This window comes from Nylanderia fulva, unplaced genomic scaffold, assembly GCF_048542155.1.
Source record: "Nylanderia fulva isolate GAGA-0341 unplaced genomic scaffold, ASM4854215v1 Scaffold13, whole genome shotgun sequence".
NCBI classification, from domain to species: domain Eukaryota; kingdom Metazoa; phylum Arthropoda; class Insecta; order Hymenoptera; family Formicidae; genus Nylanderia; species Nylanderia fulva.
Window position 1 is genome coordinate 76503 of NW_028189518.1, and position 23562 is coordinate 100064.

Below are 23562 nucleotides of genomic sequence, written 5' to 3' on the forward strand. Positions count from 1 at the left end.
AGGCAGGGTCGCGATTACGCGTATACGTTGACGACCGCACGCGTTCGCTTCGTGTGCGTTAATTGTAAATGGGAGTGGCGCGCCATATATTTATATAAAATTATTTTAATTAATTAATTCTCAAATTATGAAGTAAGAAGATATTTTATAGTAAGAGAAATAGCTATAAATTCTTTCGCTCTGTCAAATATTGTATTTCATAAATCTAAAATGAATACACCGATCTCTTAGCGATTGCTTTCTGTTTACGGTTTACGCGATTGTAGAAGGGAATAAAAAAAAAAATGGTCGCACTTCCCTCGAAATATATACACACCCGCGGTGTTTGAACGGGGAAAAGAAGGAAAATAAAGGAAAATATTTCGACGGGACATTCCTCGCGCAAAGCACTCAAAGTCACGACCACGGCGTGAGATTCCGATATGTCGTCGGTGAACGCGCTTTGCCGTAGGAGGAGGAGGAAGAATCTCCTCTCCTTGTCTCCCGCAAATCTCGCTTCTCTCTCCGGCACTCGTATACGTGTATACGAGGAAGACACAGTCACAGAGGTCGCGCCGTTTCTATCTTCTTGAGAGATTCACGGCGCGCAGCGTCTCGGGCGGTCCATCGGCGACGGTGGCTCCCCTCCGTGACACTTGAGCTTTCGGTGGAGGGACACACAGAGTGCGTACACAACGCATATATATACACACACACACATACGCATGCGCGCACGCACGAGTGTGCGTCGGCGCGAGAAGAGAAGAGAGAGGCGTCGCGCGCCGTGGGAACCGAGGAAAACGTTTCCCGCATACCACCCTCTTTCTCTCTCTCTCCTTCACGCCCAACTTGACTCACTCACTCTCTCTTTCTTTCTTTTTCTCTTTCGCCTCCTTCGCCACCAATGACGCGCGCGGAGCAGATACGCACGCATACATATATGCACGATCGTGCACACACCGAAAGAGAACGAGAGAGAAGGAAGGAAGATACGAGACCGAACATAAGACCACGTGATCGGGCCGTAACTTTCACAGACGACGACGTTTCCCGTCTCGCTCCCTTCGCAGAGCAGCGTTCTCCTCCCGCGCAGCCGTCTCTCGCTCGCTTCCTCTTATACTTATTCGAACGACGCAGTTGCTCCCGCGGTAGGTACGCGCAACTGCGTCGTAAGCTTCACCGCCGAGAACGAGATCTGCGTACGACGGAGCCGCTTCCTTATTCGACGCGCACCGCGCAATTCGACGAGAGAATAATCCTTTCTCGACCGCTCTCTCTCTTTCTCGCACTTTATAGTATCGCCTGCGGTGCGCAACACCGTTGTGCCACGTCTTCTCGCGCGGACATGACACGTCGGAAGACGTCAATGAACGAACGTAGAAGCCCTCCTTGTTGTTCGCATACGATAGCGATGGCCGCCGGACAAATAGCATTCGCGCGACTCGAATCGAGTTACAACCGTTTAACCCGTCGACGAGTAATCCAATTTGCAACACCTCGTGTCGAAGTCGCGATAACAAAAAATAATAATAGATGTGGATGTATATGTGTGTGTCGGGTATAATGTATTTCTATTCAATTAATTGGGGATGTATAGCTATATATGTATAAATTATATATCTTAATCTCTTCGTACGTTGCGCGTACGATATATACGATGCGGATAAATGTAGACCCGGGTCTGACGTTCGACGCGTCGATGCGTTTTGCAATCGGGAAAACAAGTCAAAAATATCATGCTGTTAGACACAAGGGGTTTAAAACTCGCGCGTGTAAATAAAATAAACGATTGCAGAACTCACCGCGTATGTGGAGCGTACAATCGCGGAGATAAATCACGCATATACATGTGTCGGGACTTACCTAGAACAAAAAGAACAAATATTTATAAATAATATGATAATAGTAAAGAATAAAGAACAATAGATATAAAATATCAAAGTATTTATGTGATGTTTTCCATACAAGTTTTCTAGAGAAATGTTTTTTTATACACATGTCTTTTACGTCTCATTTTATTATTATTTACGACGAACGATCTCAATGCTCCAAAATCGTTGAGACAGAAGAAAAACAATCCCCGTCAGACTCTGTTCGAAATTTTTTGAAATTGTATTTTCCTTCCTAAAGCTCGTAGGACCTCTTTTCTCTCGGTGGAAAGGAAGCGAAACGAGGGATGGCGATGAGAAGGAAGGGAGAGAACGAAAAGCGAAGAAGAGAAGGATCCTAGAGAATTAAGCGGAAAGAGAGAAAGAAAATATATAAGGGAACTCGAGAAATCGGGGGAGAGGAAGAGATAGAAAGAGAGCGAGATGAAGGGCGGAGAAGGCCGCGGTCCGGATGAAAGGAGACCGAGGGAGGTCGCCGCCCTTCCAGGAACCCTTATAAACCCGGACCCGATCTCTTCGGGCCTTTTTCTCTCCCCGTTTCTCCTACTACACGCCACGCAACAAGAGAGTGATGATTCTCTTGTGTGCGAGCACGAACGAACGCGCACGCAACGCGTGTATGTGCGTATTTTTCTACCACTACCACTTCTGCGGCGTCCTAACGCCGCCGCTTCCTCGCAGATCCCGAGATTTTTCCACCGATTAAACCGGAGCTTTCGTGGTCCATCGCGTGGGAAGCTACGCCGATCGGCATTCGCATATACGTCATTGAAAGGCTTTTAAAGAAATATTTGGCGTATTTTTAATACCGAGCCTGGCTGATTGAAATTTATGGAAACCGGACAAAGTCCGAGGGAAATTACGCGAATCTATATATATACATGTATCTCGTCGATTGGAAATAATATGTAAATAATTAATAAATAGCGCGCGCATCAATAATTTATAAAAATATACCAAACAATTTTTTTTCCTATCTATAACCCCCCAATTGCGTTTATATTTTTCCTTTACTCATTAAATTTTCATCCAGCGCAGCTTTTAATTCGTTAAGCTCAGCGAAAAATTAATTTATTATAATCGACAAAACCTACCTCTCTGTAGCAAAGAAAGCTGTTGATTTGAGCTTAAATCTAATCTAAACGTAATGCTTTTTTTATGGCAGAGAAACATTTCGCTGATAAATTTTTAACCGAAATTTCGAACCGTATACGTATATATATATATATGCCTTTCGTTCTGTTTACTTAATCGTGCAGGCACTTGTAATTGTAGATTGTTCGCATGAATAATAATAACTGTGCATCAAAAGCTTTCTCGCCATCGTCACAAACAATCTGGATCATAAACTTTGATATTTCACTACAATGCGATGTAGGAGAAAAATTGGAGCATTTTTTCCAATAATGTTTATAACAAAGTTATATACATATACATATGCACATATATATATAGAATAACGTTTTCCAGCACGGTCTTATATACCGGTCAGGACACTCAAAATGAAGTGTATAAAAATGCAACCAATATGGCGGCCAACTCAGGCCTGTCATATGATAATAAATTTATTATAATATATTTTACATTTTTTAAATAATAATTTAATAAAAACTATTCTTAATATTTAATATTTATTCCGACGATTTTTTAACCGTGTGTTTATTTTTAACATTTTTTCAATTGTGCACAAGATCTAACACAAAACTGTCAAAATAAATTGCGCTGGCGCACATTGAATAAATCGGCCCGAGTTGGCAGCCATATTAGTTACAGTACATTTTGTTATACGCTTAACAGCATACGTAATCGATATAGAAGTATCCTGACCTGTATATAAAACCGTGCTTTTCAGATATTTAAGAGCTTGCATTTGCAACAGCGGACGCAAGTATCAAAGAGGGTTGATCGTTCGACGAAAACGCGTGAAAAGACGGATTCTTCGAATCCGGCCGCGCGCGAACCTAAGTTAAGAACGTGAGGAAAAAAAAATCATTTGCCAACGACGACGACGACGACGACGACGCCGCGTGCGCCCCCGGGGGCGGATGAGAGAGCAGCGAGTAAAGTAATCACCGGCAAAATTGGTTGACGAGATAGTCAGATTGGCCGCTGGCCACTTGGCTGCTCGATTGTCCAGACACGCCTCCGGCGAAATGAAATTTGATTTTGTCGGGCAATTTCGCGCCCAAATCAACCACCTCTCTCGAACTCCTCCACCGGTCCCTAACCCCTGTCCCACCCCCTCCCACGGAGAAGCCGATCGTCGGGGCCCATGCCGTACCGGAACGAAGGGAACCCGTGGAGAGTCGTATCCTGTAACCTCGTTAAGAGCCGCACTCTCGCGGTATTGGCCTCATTGAACGCACGGGAGCATCTTTCTGAGCGTCGAGTGCACCCTTATGAGTTCAAAGGGTGGATAGCGGAGGGTTAGGTCCCCTTTACGCATCGAGCAGAAAAGGTGGCGGCCGAACACGGTGTGTGAAAGGACTTCTGGAAAACGTATCACCAGCTATGACGGAACACGCGCGAGCCAAACATTGTAAGACTTTGACGGAAAAATTTAAAGGGAGCGAAGAATATATATATATTCCAAGACTGTAGTCCTAAATTAATCTTTTCTGCCTCTATAGTTTCCTCCTTAATATTTTCAAAATATAGAACATTTAAAAATAATAAAATTTAATAAAATTAAGGGTATAATATAAAAACATACATGTATACGCGCATTTTTATTAATTGGATGTTCTTTTTCACTTGAAAAATGTCGAAAAATGTTTCGTATTAGTTATACCTTTGACGAATGATATCGCGAAACGTGCTGCTAAGTAAGTCATCCCAAGAACCGAATAATGCGCGAGAAACAAAAGGAGTTTCCACCCCGCGAGTTCGCGTCTCGGCGGACACGTGTTTCTTGATTAGGCGCCGGAGACTGCTGAGAATTCGATTACAGGAGAAGGTGCGAGTGCGCTTTAAAGGGACGGCGGCCCACGCATTGTGCCGTGCGTTTGGATAATTCAATTTCTTTAAAGTAATTACTTGTTGCTTCCACGTTAAAGTTTGTTTCCATTTCAAAGTGTGCGAGTAACGCGCCGATAACTTTACCTCCTTGTTCGCTGCTTTACTCGAACTTCTCTCTCTCTCCGTCTCTCTTTTCTCCTCCCCCTCTATTTTTTAACAAAATTGATGACGAATTTGTTTCAAAGTATAACAATAAATTTTATAATAATAAATTGGTAAAAAATTATAACGCTCTTGTATATTAAAATAAAATTGTAAAATTAATGTAAGAACAGGCACACTGAAGAGCATAAATTATTAGGATGTTAGTGAATTATATAAATTTTTATTACTTCCCAATTATAACATATTAAAACATATTAATACAATTAAATCAAACGTTTCGACTGTACGCAGTCTTCATCAGTGATGTCATATAGTATTAGTCAATTATAAAATTTTAAAAAAACATTTCGACGATGCGAACGATTGCAATTCATACTATTAATTATAAACATATAAAATAACTTGGATGATGCAAATCGTTCGCATCGTCGAAATGTTTTTTAAAATTTTATAATTGACTAATACTATATAACACCACTGATGAAGAATGCGTACAGTCGAAACGTTTGATTTAATTGTATTAATATGTTTTAATTGTTTTAATATGGTATAATTGGGAAGTAATAAAAATTTATAATATTCACTAACATCCTAATAATTTATGTTCTTGAGTTGGCCTGTTCTTACATTAATTTTACAATTTTATTTTAATAAATTTTATATTATATATATATATATATATAATATTAATATTATTTTATATCGTTATATTTAAGATTATTTACATAATCTTATTATTTATTAAATTCTTATTATTTTGCCATTTTTTCAATCAATTTAAAAACATTAAATTTTATTAATTGCATGTAATTTTATAATTTGCTATAGTTTGATTTAGATTTCGACGATGATGCGAGAGAAAGGAGTAAAGAGACTATATAGTATAGAATGCCGCGCAGAGCCGCCATTAATACGCTGCGCTAATATAAGATGCGTCAAATTTGAAAGCGACACGACGAAAAAAGAGCACACGATAAGATCATCGACAAAGGTCTTCAAAACGAATATTTCGCATGCATATGTTCGCAGAGATGGTTTATAACTTTGTGATTATTACTGGCGTCGTTTAATCGCCGATTGTATTCTGACAATCTAAATTTTACCGTCACGGTTCTAAAAACACGATACCGCTATAAAACGTGGACGGTATTGTATGCAAATCGAGTTTGTCTAAGAAAAGAGATGTTAATAAAGACAAAAGTTAATAACGACAGAATTTCTTAAAATTGACACTTTGCATTCGATATACTTCAACATTTTTTATCACGAGTTACCGTAAGTTTCAAAAATAAACTCGTGGTGCTTTTCAGAACAAGCGGCGCGTATATCTTCTTTGAAAATGCAATGTGCGCTCTTTTTTCAGTTTTATGCGGCGCTTTTCTCAAAACTGATGTTATTAATAAACATAAATTTATAAATGCAAACTTGTCGGCTGAACAAAACGATCGCGCTATTGCGGAAGTATATTCAATTGTCCGTGTACGGTCTGTCCGGTATTTCTTGGACAACTTTGTGACACCGATATGATAATCGCATCGGTATTTCTTGTCTTGTCGGCAGTATCATTAGTAGCAAAAACATCGAGAAAGAGAGAGAATTGATGAACGACACGGCAGTCGGTCGACAGTGGTAAGCAGAAAGTGAGCAGGAAGCGAGCCCTCATGATCTCGGTTGCCTATTTTTGGCCAGACTTCGTAGAATCGTACAGTTTCTCAGCCGAGTTTGTAGGCGCCGTCGTCGTCTATCATGCACTCGATAACACCGAATGGCCTGATAATAACGATATTACGTGCAGGCGCAAATAAATTTTCACGCGAAATCGAAACATTCCCTTCGCCCAAGGCTGACTATTGCGCGAAACTGATCGAAAAGTTTGACAATAAAATTCTATCACGATTCCTATCATCGCGCCGCTGAACTTTATAAGTCTCACTTGGCTTAATCAATCTCTTGTATCTTCTTTTCTGGGTTTTTTTTTAAATTTATAACTCTGTAAAAAAAATGTAATAATTCTACGAAGAAGCAATCAGCTAAATTAGGATTAAAATTGAGTAACATTGATGAAAGCAAGTTTTAAGGCGCACAAGTGAAAACCGTGTGAAAATTAATTTCATCTACATACGTGCAAATTCGATTATCGTCCCAATCAAAAGTTCTCTTTTCAGACATGGTATATAGAAGAAATAAGATTAAAAGTGACAGATTGTTCAAAAGAACGACGTATTACTCATATAAATAACAGATAAACGCTGAAAAATATTTAGAAAATGATGAAAAGCGGTATAACTTCGTGCTGTATCATTCCTAAAATAACAAGTGAGCGATAAAAATATCTGAGATTAATGATATCCTTTTATATCTTTTCCTATTGCTCCAATGTTCTCAATTACTCTAAATTTTTTTGTTCTTTTTTTACCAGCCAATAAGAAACAATAAATCGATTAAATGTTTGAAAAACGACTAAATTGCAATTGTTCAAACTAAACAAAATTGATGATTCAAAGAACAAAAGACATTTAAACAAGTATCAAATCGTTTGAATAATTATACGATTGATGCAACAAACGTATTATTCAACGATTATGCTTATTAACGCTGCTTTAGCGTGTAATTGTATCCGCAAAACCGTTGCATCAACGCGAATAATTTGATGTTTGAACGTGATACATTTGATTTCAAATGACCGAATTATATTTAGAACCTTTTTTTCTCTGTATATATTTCCAGTTTCCGCATTAACGCAAAATTCCATAAAAATTCCAAACAACAAAAAATATTCGGACGATTTCTGTGCATTTAGGGGAAAAGATGGAAGAAGGAGGGGAACGGGGGGAGAGAAAAGGGGGCGAGTTGGGGGTCGACGAACCCTTGTTTCTGAATCGCGGCGCCATAGCGACCCCTAAATCACGACCGCCTAGGACGTGGACGACGGGGCTATCGGTACTCTATCTTTCGTACACAGAGTATAGATGCAGGTGGGCCGCCGCGTGTTTTACGTACACGCACGTAGTAATACTTACGCACGGTTGCGTGCCTGGCACCGGAGCGCGAGAACGCGGGCCACGCGCGCCCTACGCGGCAGTCACGCACCAAAACAAATCCTCCCTTTTCCCGGCCCCAATCGTCGGAGTTTCTCGATGATTCTCCAGCAATTTCGAAGATTATTAATTATAAATACTTAAGAGACAGTTCCGACAGTTTTCCCGATAAAGTATATCGTCGCGATGTCGTAAAAGTTTCTGCGGAAAGCGAGTCAAGAGAAAAAAGGGTAGAAAAATAATACTGCGCCTTAAAACAGAGATGAAGAAAATGTCGACAATTATTTTTTCAAAAATATACAAGTATTCTTAGAAAGAGTTGTATGTAAAGAAATTGATGTCTTTTTAACAATAATGCGCATTAAACAGTAATATATATATTGATTATGTAGAGAAATTGTGAAAAAATCGTCAAAATAATTCTATAATGCAATCGAATTTCTTAAAAGTGTTTAAAGATTTAGAATATTGTATACGCAAAATGAAGTTCGTCAAAAACTATAGTTCGAAGAAATCATGACATCTGTACGGAAGGTAAAACCAAAATAATTCTGAATTTCTCAATGCTGTAGATATAACATACGTACAATTGTCATCGTGCCAATTAGTGTGCTCGTTATCTTAAATAAGTACAGACATTTTCCGTGCATTTTAAATATCGAAAATTCAATGCAACGAAAATTTAATACTACTCTTAATATTTTCATATATGACCAATTTGCCCAAAGTATTATAATTCTACAATCATTCGAGCGGCGACAGTCATCGCACATCTTGCAGAATCGTTTGATTCTTCGGGCACGTGTAAAAAATTTAAAATCCATTCACGTTTTACTCCAAGATAAAACATTTCGAACAGAGCTCCGAGAGCGGAAACGAGACCCACACCTGAATCTCGGGTTCTTTTTCGAGGCTCGCGCTTATGCGGGGGCAATCGTCCTGTGCCTACACGCACGTGTAGAAAACAATAGGACAACATCCATACGATCGGAATGCGCATTACGAATCAACTGCGCCGAGATAATTATGGTAGTAAACGAGAGCCACACAAATGCGATCTCCGACCACACGCTGCACGCTTCGGCGATCGCTGGCTCGCGCGATGCCAACGTTAATTAAGCGATTGGCATCGAGATTCTCGTTCGTAATGCGACTGAATAATTGTCGAACTCGGTAAACTTAATTTCTTGATATAACTTACAGTTCATGCAAATCAAATTCCGTAAAAAGCATGAATTCAATTCATCTTGACGTAGAGATCTTGTGTGTAAAAATTTTTTATATCCGTACATTTAATGTAATATTATAAATTCTTGCGATATTGTGCACCGCAAAATGTGTCAGACATTCTTAAAAGATTAAAAATTTCGAGTTGTAGATACTAGAACATGGAAGCAATAAGAAAAGTGGCAGCTGTTCCAGTGCCAAAGTATATTACAGTAATTTCATATAAATTAAATATTTTAACTAATTAAGTTTAGAAAATATAAACGACAGTAAATTTTAATGCGTTTTTACCGTAGCAGAAATGTAAAATTTAAGGCTGAATATTATAAAGATACACAGCATTACAAATTTAAAACTTGTGACAAAATTCCGTCCGTCAAATTATTTTTAATGTAGGTAGGTATCAAAGTTTATGAATTTCCGAGATTTTTGCTGTACATTACAAAATACTTCGAGTTGATATATTTTCACAGGAAAATTGCAATGTTTTTCAGAATGTTAAAAGCAACAAAGAATAAACTTTGTCTGAATGTAATTTTAATAATCCAAATTTGTCGGTAAATTTTAATAAACCAAGAAAACATTGACTAATTTGTCGTAGACTGTAGCTGAAAAGAGATATTCAGAGTTCTAAAACATTCCTACGTCGAGTTCTACGTTTGTATTTTACGCTCAAAGCAGGTAATGCAGATACGCCAGCGGAACGCGTGCCGTTGACCCGATCGAAGAAATCGCGATAGAGTCGTTAGAGGCACGATAGAACGGCCCGTTCGATGGCATATTACAATTTTAGCCCCCTCTGCCGGGTGCTAATTTACTTTAGCCGCATCGACTTTTCCGCGAAAGCATCCATCAAGTTCCATTACAGCTTCCGACGTCCACCGCTCTCGGACACACCCCTTTCGCATTCGCCCTTAAGCACATAATATCGTTACCCTTCCCTGCCGACAACGGGTTACTACGGAGTTACCCAAGAACGAAGCGACCGGTTCCGGTAGAACGATGTCTCTGAAGAAATTCGCGCTTATATTCCAAGATCGCGATATTATAAGATCTTATACTTGATTCTAATGCGAACATTGCAGATTTAATATAATTAGAGGTGTGCGTTACAAAAAGCTAACATTAAAATATAATCCATTAGAGATCAACGTAATAATGGCATTGCTATTATCTCCATTTAATTTGATAGACGATCATATATGTTAATATACGCATTTATTTAATTATATCTATATAACATTTAGCGTTAAATGTAATTATTTAATTACCATTTTTGTTTGTTATTATCCGAAATTTATCGAACATTATATTTCCTTAATACAATATTAACTGAAAATTGATTCAAGAGAAATTATTTGCTAAATTATTCAAAATTTTGCTACCGATTAGTTTTGCTACATACATTTTGATAAAAAAATGAATGTTTTTTATGTGCAAATATTTGTCAAAATAAGAAAAAACTGCTCTCTAAAAATGTTAGCTGAGCAAAGTATTCGAAAGTTTTGAGACTTCTGAAACGTCTGGGACTTTGAAACAAAAATCGATAGAACTTCACTAACGGTCGCCTACTAGTTTTCTTTAAACCCTCCGACCGGTCGATGCACGTGGTAAAAACATGCGCGTACACGTGTCGCACAACACATACAAGTTAACCGAAAGGGACTTGCTTATCGCGATATTTGTAATTTTTTTTGTGAATATATAAAAAGAAGCATTAATAATTCTGCGATATTATGCGTGTTCAATATTGTTAATATTTATAATTCTTATACGTATCGTTCGAGATACATATGTTATACATATAATGATCTTGCTGCAAAATTATATATTTAAATATATTCGGTAAAACTTGCGGCAAATACTTTGTAATTTATTAAAGAAATGCATATAGAACATCTACAAAATGTCCAAAATAATTTGGTGTTAAAAAAATTATTATCGCAGTGGTACAAAAAGTATTACAACACAATTTTTTAAATTAATATATATTATTTCTAATTATTTTAAATATATTTTATTTCTCAACATTAAATAAATGTTGCAAATTTTACAGCATAAAATATTTTTTTATCTTGGTTTTTTGTGCATAATTTTTTAAATCAATTATGCGTCTTTTGCAGGAAAAAGTCAAGATTATCTCAAGGTTAATAAGAAACATTTTCCAGCTAATTCTTCAGCAAATATTCATTGATTATGTAGATTGTAATATTATTTAATGAAACAGTAAAAAAGCAGAAAAGGCATCGAGATTAATCGGCTCGGAAATCGCGAATAATCATTAATGCTTCTCGAGTTCGATGCCGACGCTTCAAAAGATCACCCACGTGTCTCCCACCGCGCCGCCATTTTGCAGTTCGCCGCCATGCCACACAAGTCTGAATCCCCACCGCCAAATATTCGTCTCTCTCTCTCTCTTTCTCGGGAACGTTCGTCTCGGGCGACGAGAAGGGAAGTTTCCGGATTCACGACTCGAGATAACGCGGGCGAATGAAAAATTCGCCAAGTTCGATTTCGCAATCGTCGCGGACTCGCGCGACGCGTCACTCTCCCGCGAAGGTCTTTTGCATCGCACATCGCGGAGCAATGAATCTCGGCGTCACGCCGAGAGAGTGATTCGTTCTCGCGTTGCGTCGCAACTCGATGAGTCACGGTCTGCTTTCGAGAGCGTTATCGAGGCCTGTACCGATTTTCGAGGCTCGACAACACTATCGATTGACTCAATCCTGCCGAGACGAAGCGCTCCAAAAGAAAAAAACGGGGGAAAATGTGAAGACACAGGAAAAGAAACGAAAATTTCAGTTCATCGACATACAGTTTTGACATTAAAAACAAATATGACATTTGAAGTGTTTTTTAATCTGTCAATAATTACGGAAATTTAGATATGTGTAATAAGGTTGACATGTGATTTATATTTATGTCACACTGCGGAATCAAATTTAAAATATAAACACGAACGAGACGGACGCAAACGTGCGAATTGAACGTGTCTATTTTATACATCGAGAATATAATGATTATCTCATATCTTGACCTTCTCTTCTTTTTCAAATGATACGAAGTATTTCACGGATTTTGGGACGCCGCAGCGTGGGGAGGTTGAGAGGAAGAGACAGAGATAGAGGGATATAGAGGATCGATGGTCCCGACATCCCATTCTTCAAGGAGAACTCCGTTATTTCGCAAACGCGACCTCACCTTCCAGGAATCGCGTCCTTGAATGATGGAGGTCATCGGCTCGGAGAGGAACTCTCGCTTGTCTGCCATTACTCCGCCGTCGTCGTCTTACCTTAGCGAATACGTAGACGATCGATACGGACCGTCGAATCTCGTGTCCGGAGTCTCATAGAGCTAGCAATGACGACGACGACGACGATAACGCGGTTTCGGGAGAACGAGATTTTCAAATACCACGAATACCAGCAATCTAAAACAATCTGCTCTTTATCCGCTATTTAACTACCTTTATTGCTTGTTCAGATTCCCTAAACTCTTTGCAGTCCGAATTATGCAAACTGTTCCATTCCCATCGTTTCGTCTAACCATCTGGTCACCTCCTCACGACTTCGTTTAGTATCGTATAATTTTTTCACTTTAGCATTAGAAAACTCAGCGTGCATGCAAAACGCGAGATAATATACTTATAGAATTATATTTATATTGTTTTAAAATATGCATGTTGAGAAAAATATTCTGTTATTTACAATTTAATTCTTTATACTTTTGTAGATAAATAAATGTTATAAAATTTTGTGCTGCATACAACTCGTTTGTAAAAGCTTAAATAAATTAGAGATGAAAATTCTACTCTCAGAATATCAAAATATCAATGATATATTCGAGTCAAATAAATTCTGAATACCTTTCATAAAGTCAGAAATGCAATGGATATAACAAAACTGTAATTTTTGCACGCAAATATATTTTATAATGCGATATAATCAGTCTAATCTTTTCAAGCTAGCTATTTTTCTATAATATCCGAAGAAAGAGAACTCTCTCGATATTATTTCTCTTCTAACGATAATTTTTCCAATTTTTATTCCAGTATCAAACGACGAAACGACAATGTATTTACATTTTAGGAAAAGGAGAATATGTATGAAAAACGCAGTTCCGCAACAATATACAAAAAAGTAAAAAAAAAAAAGGACAACTCGAAAATTTAAAACACATCCGTTGGACATTTCTGCGACATCTCTCGGATGTTTGCGTCGTCTGGATAAAAGGGGCCAAATCTATTAGGGAACGTCGCGCGAATGTGGCGGACGGCCGCCTATTTTCACGGCTGATCGCGTTCGGCCGACTCGTTACCTCGTGACATTTTTATCGGTGCGGCGGCATTTTCGGACGCGTCGGCGACGGTGAACGACAATAAGTGTGTGACTCGCGCATTCGAAAATAGAGAGGCGCCGCCGCCGCGCCTTCGAAGACGAAGAGAACGAAGACGGCGGCGACGACGACGACGACCACGACGACCACGACGACGACGACGACGACGACGAAGACGACGAAGACGTCGCTTATCATTATTCGCCTTATCGAACATTATGTAAGCGCCGCCCACGTCATTCCGCGGTAGTAAGAGGCTCCGTAAATGCGCTCGCGCGAAAAGAGAATATCATCGAAAAGGTAGACGTGACGCACGCGAATTGTTTACGAATATTTTCGGAATTTTGTACAATGGAATTTAAAATATCGAGAAACACAAGGATCATCTCTTGTCTTTTCATTGGACAATAGAACAGATATACAAGGATTAGTCATTCCGGGATGATACTGCCGGATGGAGAAACCTTACAAATAAAAAAAAAATGGATTAATGTACTCCGTGACGTGAGGGAAACAAAGAGCACTCGGTCCTGCGAGCAATTATGCTCGATTTTCATGAGCTCATATTTCATGTCATGAATGCCGGAGTGTGTAAATTGAAATTTTAAAGCGAAATTAATAGGAGTTGGACGCATACTTAGCACAATCGTGCTTTATTCTGTATTATAATATATAGAAATATATTTTTAATTGAATATGCAAACCCATGAAAATTCATTCAAATATTGTAACGAGTTAATAATAATTAATCTCTGTCGCAACATTATTTTATAAAAGAATTCTAAAGAAATGCATCATTTTCATATTTCAATATTGCAATAAGCTATTAAAGGAGAAGTAAATCGTACTACTATATCGTATAACTTTTTTAATATAAAACTATTAGAAGAAGATTAAATGCGCGAACGCTTTCTTCACTCGCATTCTCAGTGTACTTATTAAAGTGCACATGCGTATATAGGTATATAACAGTACGGCTGAAAAGAACGAAGCGAAGTTTCCGCAACGTCGCAATAATCGGCGCTGAAGAGGATTCGCGCTCGAGTTTGCGATTCTTTCGAGTTATACGAGAAGAGCTCCTCTTTCAGACACACGCGCGCACTTGTATATACATATGCACTCTGTAGAGACGACGACGCTTCTCTCTTCGGCGCCGCCGCCGACGTCGTCGGCGGGATTTCGCGGCGTACCTACTGCGCAGATTCCGTGTCACGCGGTCGCCTCTGTCGCGGCGCGGAAAACTTCGCACAGTCCGCGGCCGCGCGTTCTCGCGCTCTCTTTCATCCGCGCCGAACGGCGGCACGCTCGATGATCGCGAGAGCGAAGCTCTTTCGCTCTTCCTCTCTCTTTTTTCTTTCCGGCGATTAATTCTCGCTTAAATAGGCGCATTTTGTCGCTGCTCACCTTTATCTCGTAATTTCCATTTTCCCGCCTCTATCTCTCGGCCTCCTTCCATTCGTCTCCCCGATGACGATTCCGTATCTTCGTGAATCAGTCCTGTCATCGTGCGTCACTTGGATGATGCCGATTACTGCACTCCGCGTCGCGCGATCGGTACACGTCGTTATTATATACATAGCGATCGCGAAACCGTAGGAATACTCGGGAAAGCTTTCGTTCTCCACAGCATTTCTCTCCGGGCCGACGACGATAACGATACGGAGTACCGCGATCGAAATGCGTCGCGTCGCGTAATTTTCCAAGAGATGACCTTCACTTATTTGGAGCGATTTCAAAGAGCGTGAACGAGCCATCGGGCGAAAAGACGCAAAACGCGGCTTAATGCGCGATACGCGGGCTCGTGTGCGCAGAAGCGAGACGCGCAATTCGGAGTCGACTTGGAGAAGAACGACGACAACGACGATGACGATGACGATGACGACGCCTGGCACACGTAAGACCGTCGTGGTCTCTCTCGCATTACACACTGGGTGGTCCGACTTTGCGTACGCGCGATTAAAATGGCTGCGAGTGTGTGTATCTTGTTTTCTCTCTCTCTCTCTCTGCCCCCTTTTCCCGCCGCGCGCGTACATCACCTATCCTCGCTCGGGCAACGACTCGACACCGTCGTCGTCGTCGTGTTCGTCGCATTGTCCTCGAAATTCGCGGAATCGCGGCACGAAGCAGGTAAAGAGAAGGAACGGGGAATAAAGCGCGCGAGCGCGAACGACGATAAACAACGATATGTAAAACGTAAACGAAGCGGCGGCACACACGAGCATAGAGAGCGGTAGACACGCGCGCGAGAAGCCGCGTGGGACTGCGTCGCGTAAAGCGAACGCCGCGCCGCGGCCGCGCGCGCGTCGACGAAAGCGACGGGATGCGACGCAGTCGAGCGCCGCGCTCGGCCGTCGCCGGAACTACGAGAGTAAATAGCGGACCGACGACGGTGGGCCGCTGGAGGAAAAGGGGTGGGATGGAAGCTCCCCGATCGAGGGAGAGAGAAGGGAACGCCGTGCGTTCTCGACCGAGGAACGCGAAAGGGGAGCGGAGGGGTGGGAAGGGAGAAGCGAGGGAAGGGGGCAGGGAGACATCTCGAGAGTGCGTCGGGCCAAGTGCGCGAGTGTCGTCATATCCGGTATTCGGGGTGGCGCTGTACCGAAGCCGAGGCGCGGACGTATATATATATGAGTGTGCGTCTGTATGTTGCATGTATATGTGCGTGTGTTTATGTGTGCGTGCCGCGATAAAAGCGGCCGTGTTGCACACGTAACCGACGCTCGTGCGTGTCCTATGGACTTGCCGAGGGTAAGGTGGAGAGCGCGGCGACAATGCGATCACGACGACGACGAGGAGTTCCCCTTTGCGAATTCGCGGAAAGTCCGGCTTTGCGAGATTTTTGTCGGCGAATATACACGTTCCGTCTCGAGAAACAGTTGGCCCTTCCTTCCCCTTCCCACGCATCTTTATATGCACACCTTGCCTCGTCATGAATAAAAAAATGCGATATTTACAATCAGAGAACACATTGGCGGAATTCATTATCCCCATGCTTGGAATCCTGTTTCGAAAATATTCGTATGCGAGTATGCGCCGCCAAACATCGCCACAATCGTCGTCTTTATAGAGCAGCGCGAATAAAAAGAGATGCATCAGCGCTTCTTTCGGAATCTTCAATATTAGAAGTGACGTATACTTGAAACTTTCAACGTGGCGCCTTCGTGAATTTCTGTACTGTCTTTTCGGAGCTATCATTCTTGTCAATTGCTCCGAAAACAGGCTTGAATAGAAAGTTCCTTCCTTCTCTTCATTTGATCAGAAATTGTCATTAACATTTAGCGTAATAAATAATAGCTAACTTGGCTATTTATAGTAATAATGGAATTGCAAATTGATGACAATTACGATTATTGGTAATCAACATACGATTGAAAAACTGAATTACCTCGTTTGAAATTATATTGCACGCATTGCTGGCTAAGAAAATGTTGATCATTTTCCTGTTTGGAATTATCGCAGAATTATTGTCGATAAAAGACCTTGAACGTTTCGATGGTCTATATGTGATCACGTGGTTGGCGACATCGCAAGAACGCGGCAGTTACCATTTACGAGAATTGATTCGATTAGAGCAAAACGTTCAACTTTTTTTTCCAATCTTAGGGAAACCTTTTAGTTAGTCAGGGATGTGATTACCGATGTGGCTACCAAAGATATTGATTTTTTTATCTTATACTTGACAAGGTTTACAAGACGAGTTTTCGTACACCAATATTGGCCTCTTTGTGTAGTTTTTTATTTATAATAATAATTAGATTGTTTAGAAAATCAAATTTTTTCTTCATGTACAATTATTTATTATTTTTTAATTATTTATTATAAGTTAAATTTTTTATGACACTTGTGACCCTTTTCCAATATTGTTTACTCACACTCAAAATTTACATTCGCGCTAGGATTAAAATGATTAATCGCTTTGTCGAATCTAGCAAAAGGGTGGACGACATTTCGGAATCATCCGCGTATGATCTTGACGTTTCTCGATGACGTTCATCGACACGATCAATTGTTGACGTCTGAACGACCGCACAGAAATTCGTTTCCCCGTTGATGCCGCTAGTTATTATTGTTCTCGATGAACGACCTCGGTGCTCGTGGCTTCTACGTAGATAGATAGGTAACGTGACGCGTGACGTCGACTCGTGGCCCGTTCGCGCATTGCGTCGCATCATCAGACGTCACGCGTCGCCGTGGCGACTAGAGCGATTCTCGATAATTTAACTTCTTAACGAACTTGATAGAGAGATGCAAGCCAGAATTTACGGCGTTTTTTAGCGGCTGATAGGTACGACGAAAAATGAAGACCGAAATGTAGATGCAAATAAGACGATTCAAATATTTGTTAGCCGATCCAATCATTTTGCTATAAATGGAGAGGACTTTTCTCACACTTATATGTCGTGAGTCTCGGTCACAAGGGTCACAAAAAATTTTAAAATATTAGGTTACTATTATCATAAGAAGAGAATATTATACATTAGAATTGGAAAAAATCACAAAAGAATAAAATATAATTTTAGTAAGAAGTTATAAGTAAAAATTTAATAATTATTGAAAACTGACGTATGATTTTATGTTAAATCAAAGAAAATATTTTACAGAACTACAAAAATAAATATCGATTCATCGGTGCGTGTGTGTGTGTGTGTGTGTGTGTGTTATTCATTAATGTTTCACAAAATAGATATTTGAATTGAAATTATATTTAGTTCGAAAAATTATTATTATTCTGAGCAGCTGTAAATGTTTCACGGATCATAATTAATATTAACGTGAATAAGTAATCGCTAAAAGCGGATGTCGTTTGATTTTATTTAAATGTATGCATGCATAAAATTTTTTGTTTTATAGTACCTCTATATTTCTTCTATTTATTACATATCTTTATGAATAATCTTAAATATAATATGAAACAATCTAAAGTTAATGAGATTTGCAAAACAATTTTTATCCATTAATTTAAGATTGATGTAGCATTGAATTTAAATTTTATTTCTATAAACATGTAAAGTATGTATAGTGTATATATGTATTCTTTTTTTCAGAAACGATACACATGATTCATACTAAGTAATATTTGATAATTAGATAAATTACATAAATTGAAATAATTATTTGCTGGAGATAATGTCCATGCGTTTATTGCCGATTTCGGCAAATTTATATAAAATTTCTCTTTCATTAATAATTTTAAATCAAAAATAAAATTATAGTGAACATTTAATCGAAGCAAAAACTTTTAACCTCTGTAATCTTTTAACGTATGCATTATAACTATAATGCACTTTTATGCACAGCTATATAAATCCTATAACGTATGCGCTGAAAACTGTAGAATAGACTCGCTGAAAGGCAAAACGTATGACGAAAGTAATAGTTTTCACAGTGAAGAAAAAGTTTGAAACATTTAATTATATTCCTTAACCAGACGTTCACTGCTGCATCTCACCTTACACGCGTATGCTCGCTTTTTTGTCTAGAGCTGTCACGCGCGTGACATGACGTTTGCATCGCGTTGACCCGCGACGTGTACGATGTCGTTATAATCGCGACTGTGATAGGTCTACACTGATTAGACAGAAAGTTCCTTCAACTTTGTTCGATAGCCTTACTTTCACTCGTATTTCTCGGCGTTCGAGCTACGCGTTCGCTACAACTTTACACGTAAACACGATTCGCGTGCATATACTTGTCGAAAAACGTGAAATCGACGAAACGATAAATAATTGGCGATTAAGACAATTACGGGATCAAATTCATCGCGATAATATTTCTTTTACATCGTCATATCATCGACTTTAAAGAAACATTTTCAAGATTTCATTTGGACGGAGAGGAGCAAAAAATGTGGAATCTGCAAAAAATCCTTTGATCAGCTCAGCGTGAATAAAGAGAATAATCTTGTATCATATAAAACGAAACTGGTTTCGTAGTTACGACAAGTGAATCAGGAATTTTCTTAAAACCTTGCTCGAATGCGATTCGTAATCTTTCGATGAATTCAAAAAATAATTTATCTCGCACGCACAAACATATAGTAACGAGACTGCGTCACTAAAGAATGAGTCGGTTTATATGCGTGATATAATGTCACAAGATTGCGTTCTGCGAGTGATAAATAGGTGAATGGCGCTTCCAAGTATTTCAGTGATTCAAGAAACTTCTCGTCGCGTACGAAAAGAGCTTCTTGACTAAATTGCTATTGGATGACTGGTAGAAAATTCGACGTACGTTAGCAATTTTATCTTATGAATGGTTACGTGAATGAGACGCTAAATTGTGATCCTGAATAAAACGTAATTGAAGCTACAAATTAAGTTCTTTGTAAATTTCTGATATGCTACTAAATAATATAATATAAATGGTAGTTATAATCCTGATATATCCATTTTTTTAAGATTTAAAGATTTATTTAACTTCCGCATATTTTTTCGAGTTTTTACATGTTTTGCGAATCTACATCTGATAGAGAGATATTATCTCCCTTTTTCTCTCTTGTGAAATAGAGCAATATCATGGTTGGCGCAAACCAATAATTGGCGCAAACGAATAATTCCTCTTATCTGCCACGTACATACTTTTATGACGCGAATGAATCTCGCGATAACGTCAAATCTACGCTCCAAAGGTTCGATGTTATTTGATAACATCGTCATTGACATTAATTACAATTGTCGTCATATCGCATATGTATATGTTTGATAGTTTACAAAAGAAGAACTTTGTATTAGCGATAGCTGCTCGTTATGTTTCAAAAAATAACAAAGTTCGTGCATTATTATAAAAAAGTTTTGTTTTCTCAAACAGTTGCATAATTAAAACAACCTCTTTTCCTTTTCTCGATTTCAAATTTAAGTTTCTGGAAAATAAAATTGTAGCAATTGCGATAGTTTCGAAAGATAATCCATTTTTCCAAGCACCGTCAAATCATCCGAAAAAAATTCAAACACAAAATGTTATTTTCGTAATCGAGGGATTATTTTTACAGCCACGGCTTCCGAACGCGTTGTTTGTCGTAATCAGCTGCGTATACGGTCCAGAACGGATTCGTCTGACGCGAAAACGGTGAGCGCGGCGTGAAGGAAGAAAGACGAAAAGTCATGAACGAAGCCGTATTGAGGAGGACGAAGACGACGGAAAGGAAGAGAGTATTTTTAGCGGTTACACATTTTGTTGTTGACTGCTTCGGGCGCGACATTGAATCGCGCGCTCTCGCCGAGGAGTGCGTACAGTTTAACGCAAGCGATCTCGTGCGTGCGCACGATACTAGTAATCTCGGGAGGGACCTCGACAGAACGAGATTCTTCTCTAAAGTGAAACAGATAGAGCTCGAAAATTCTTGAGAGATTGAGCAAGTTTGTATCGAGTTTTCTAAGATCGACAAATAAAACTAATACCTTGAATGTAGGATAATTTTTTCTTTTATACTAGCTGCATAAAATGCAATTGTGATAATAAATATATTTATCAAGAAACTACTTGGCTCGCAAAGTAAAAAAAATTCGATAATACTTAAGTCACTCCCTCTTATAATCTCTCATATATCGCATACTTTTGTGCGATTAGAATCGTGGTATGACATAATTGATAAAATTGTTCGAGAAATTATCGAAAGGATACGCATCTGCGTAATCCATACGTAAATTCCATGCGTTCGGCTTGTGTCTTCACCCTTTCGTGACGCGACTTATCTCAACACGGTTCACAGCAGAGCAAGGCGAATCGCAACCGTTTCCTCAGATAACGAATTCATTCACAACGGATGATGACGACGACGACGATTCAGGCTCGATCAAGCGGCACGCGCGACCTAACTGCACGAATAAATCGGCGAATCAAGGATGACAGCCGATACTTGACGGAGTATCTACATCCTCTTTCGATACCTTGAGAGTGATAACTAAGCGATAACTAAAGATAGATATATCCCAACATCGATGTGTTTTTCACTATATTCTTTAAATAATTTAAAATTATATTTACCAATTAAATATGTGTCTATATATGCAAAATAAGTCTATCTTTACTTTTGTATCAAAGCATCATTCTTTTGCTGGTTTTGTTTTGGACGACAAATATTATCGGACGTACAATGAATTGAGATATAAAGAAATAGATAGAAAAAATAATGGACACACACAAAAGTGAGAGCAATATATTACGCTTGTGTCGGTGGCGGAGCAGAAAGAAAAGGAAAAAGAGAAAGAGAGAGATAGAAAGAGAGCGGTCGATGCGACCCAAATAACGGGAACTCCCACGTGCAAACCGCGACCAACGCATTCACTTTCGTCAGCGAATAACAGTGGCGAGATCGTCATCTATGGACTGTCAAATAGGACCAAGTGGATCCAGCGAAAAATCGCGCAAGAGACGAAAAAATATATAAATAAAATAAAATAAAAAGTAAAAAATAAATATAAAAAATATTACACACGCACAAAAAATAAAAAATTCTATAAAAGAGCTTGGAAAATTAAATATCGAGAGTTTGAAATAAAATTCGACAATGATAAATGTTCTAATTTAGAACAAAAAAATAGATATAAAAAAATTAATAAAAGTTATAGCAAGTATAATTCGATATTATCGACAAAAAAAAACACGTTAATAATCTTAAAATGCGAAAATTAATACACGCAGCATAAATTAGGATGGGGAAAAATAGAATAGGAAATGCATTTTCTTTAATAGACCAATTACTCACATCTTCCAAATGAAATCACGCTCCTGATGAATATCCGAAAATCCGAAATAATATTGTTCTATTTTGAAAAACTTACCTGCAACAAAAAGAAAGACAAAATCGATTTTAGTCATGCAAAAGAAATGTACTAACAATTCAAAGATCAAAAATTAAAAAAATTAAAGTCTCGTTATATTTCTTTCCATTCATCGTTCGACATAAAAAAAGAAAACAAGAAAAATAAAATATGTGTCATTTCTCGTGTTTCGACAAGAAATAATAAATTCCTATGCTACGGAGAAATGATTCATCTGTCGTTAATATCACTGGCTACTCGCGAAGATATTCTTTTTATTTTGTCGGCCATGTTTGCGGAAGACCGATTTGGCAGGAGGCGTTCTTTGGCATCCACGTCGCAGCCGGCATGCCAGCTTGTCGCGATCGGGACAATGATCTCGTGTCGTTGTATGATAGCTTAATGTCCACCGATCTCTTTTCGATAACTTACAATCTTCGAAAGCGATCGTGTTGTGACGTGCAGTTGCATCTGGCTCGATTTTGAATCAATCGTCGCTTGTGGTTCGTTCCCCTTTCTCTCTTCTTTGCTTTTCAAATTAAATATAAAACCCGCATTTACTATATCTTATCATTATCTATGTCAGTCATCATCACTGTCATTAGTAACGAAAAAAAAAAAAACAGTTGTACGACTGGCCCCTACAATTATTATGTGCATTAAAGCTCTAAATATCATAAATGCGACAGAGAGCGATTAACGAAATCTACAAAGTTCTACATACATATAGCTGCAAGTTTCAATAATCTATCATATCTCACATGCTAATATTTTATCGAGTCAGCATGATTGAAAAAAATGTGCGTATATATGAATGCAAGATCGCAAAAACGCGTGTATGTTCTCGCTTCCGCATAATTTCAAAGATCACCTCAAGATGAATGATTATTGAGAATCCACAAGCGCTAATGGCAAGTTTGATTAAATATTGGTTGAAATTTTTTTCCCGTTATCCTTCCGAGCCGCGTGTGTTACGGATGGATTCGCTCATTACGGGATGCCCTGTAAGTATACAGGAAAGCATCCGAAGACACGCGCATCTGTCACCTGGCGCTGTGCGCTTCCCTCAACGCGCGTCCTGACTCACTCTATAATTGCGCAACACGCTATGGTCGTCATCTTCATTATGAGTCATCGTCATCGTTCTACAAGGAGCTCAATCATCTTTGTAACGCGACGTCTAATTATGCGTTAGATAGAAAAATTCGTGTC

At 39.0% G+C, this 23562-nt stretch overlaps 1 protein-coding gene across 2 annotated transcripts in view; it reads right to left on the reverse strand.

The window, feature by feature from the left end:
• Nucleotides 1–23562, reverse strand: part of LOC114932392 (serine/threonine-protein phosphatase 4 regulatory subunit 1) — a 113123-nt gene that overhangs the window by 64278 nt on the left and 25283 nt on the right. The window contains exon 1 of one of the 2 annotated variants that reach the window (XM_029304558.2): nt 14996–15865. The exons of the other annotated variant lie outside the window; for it this stretch is intronic. The gene's annotated coding sequence lies outside the window, so the exon portion shown is untranslated. Of the gene's footprint in view, nt 1–14995; nt 15866–23562 lie in introns of those variants that run through there. 2 annotated transcript variants of the gene reach the window in all.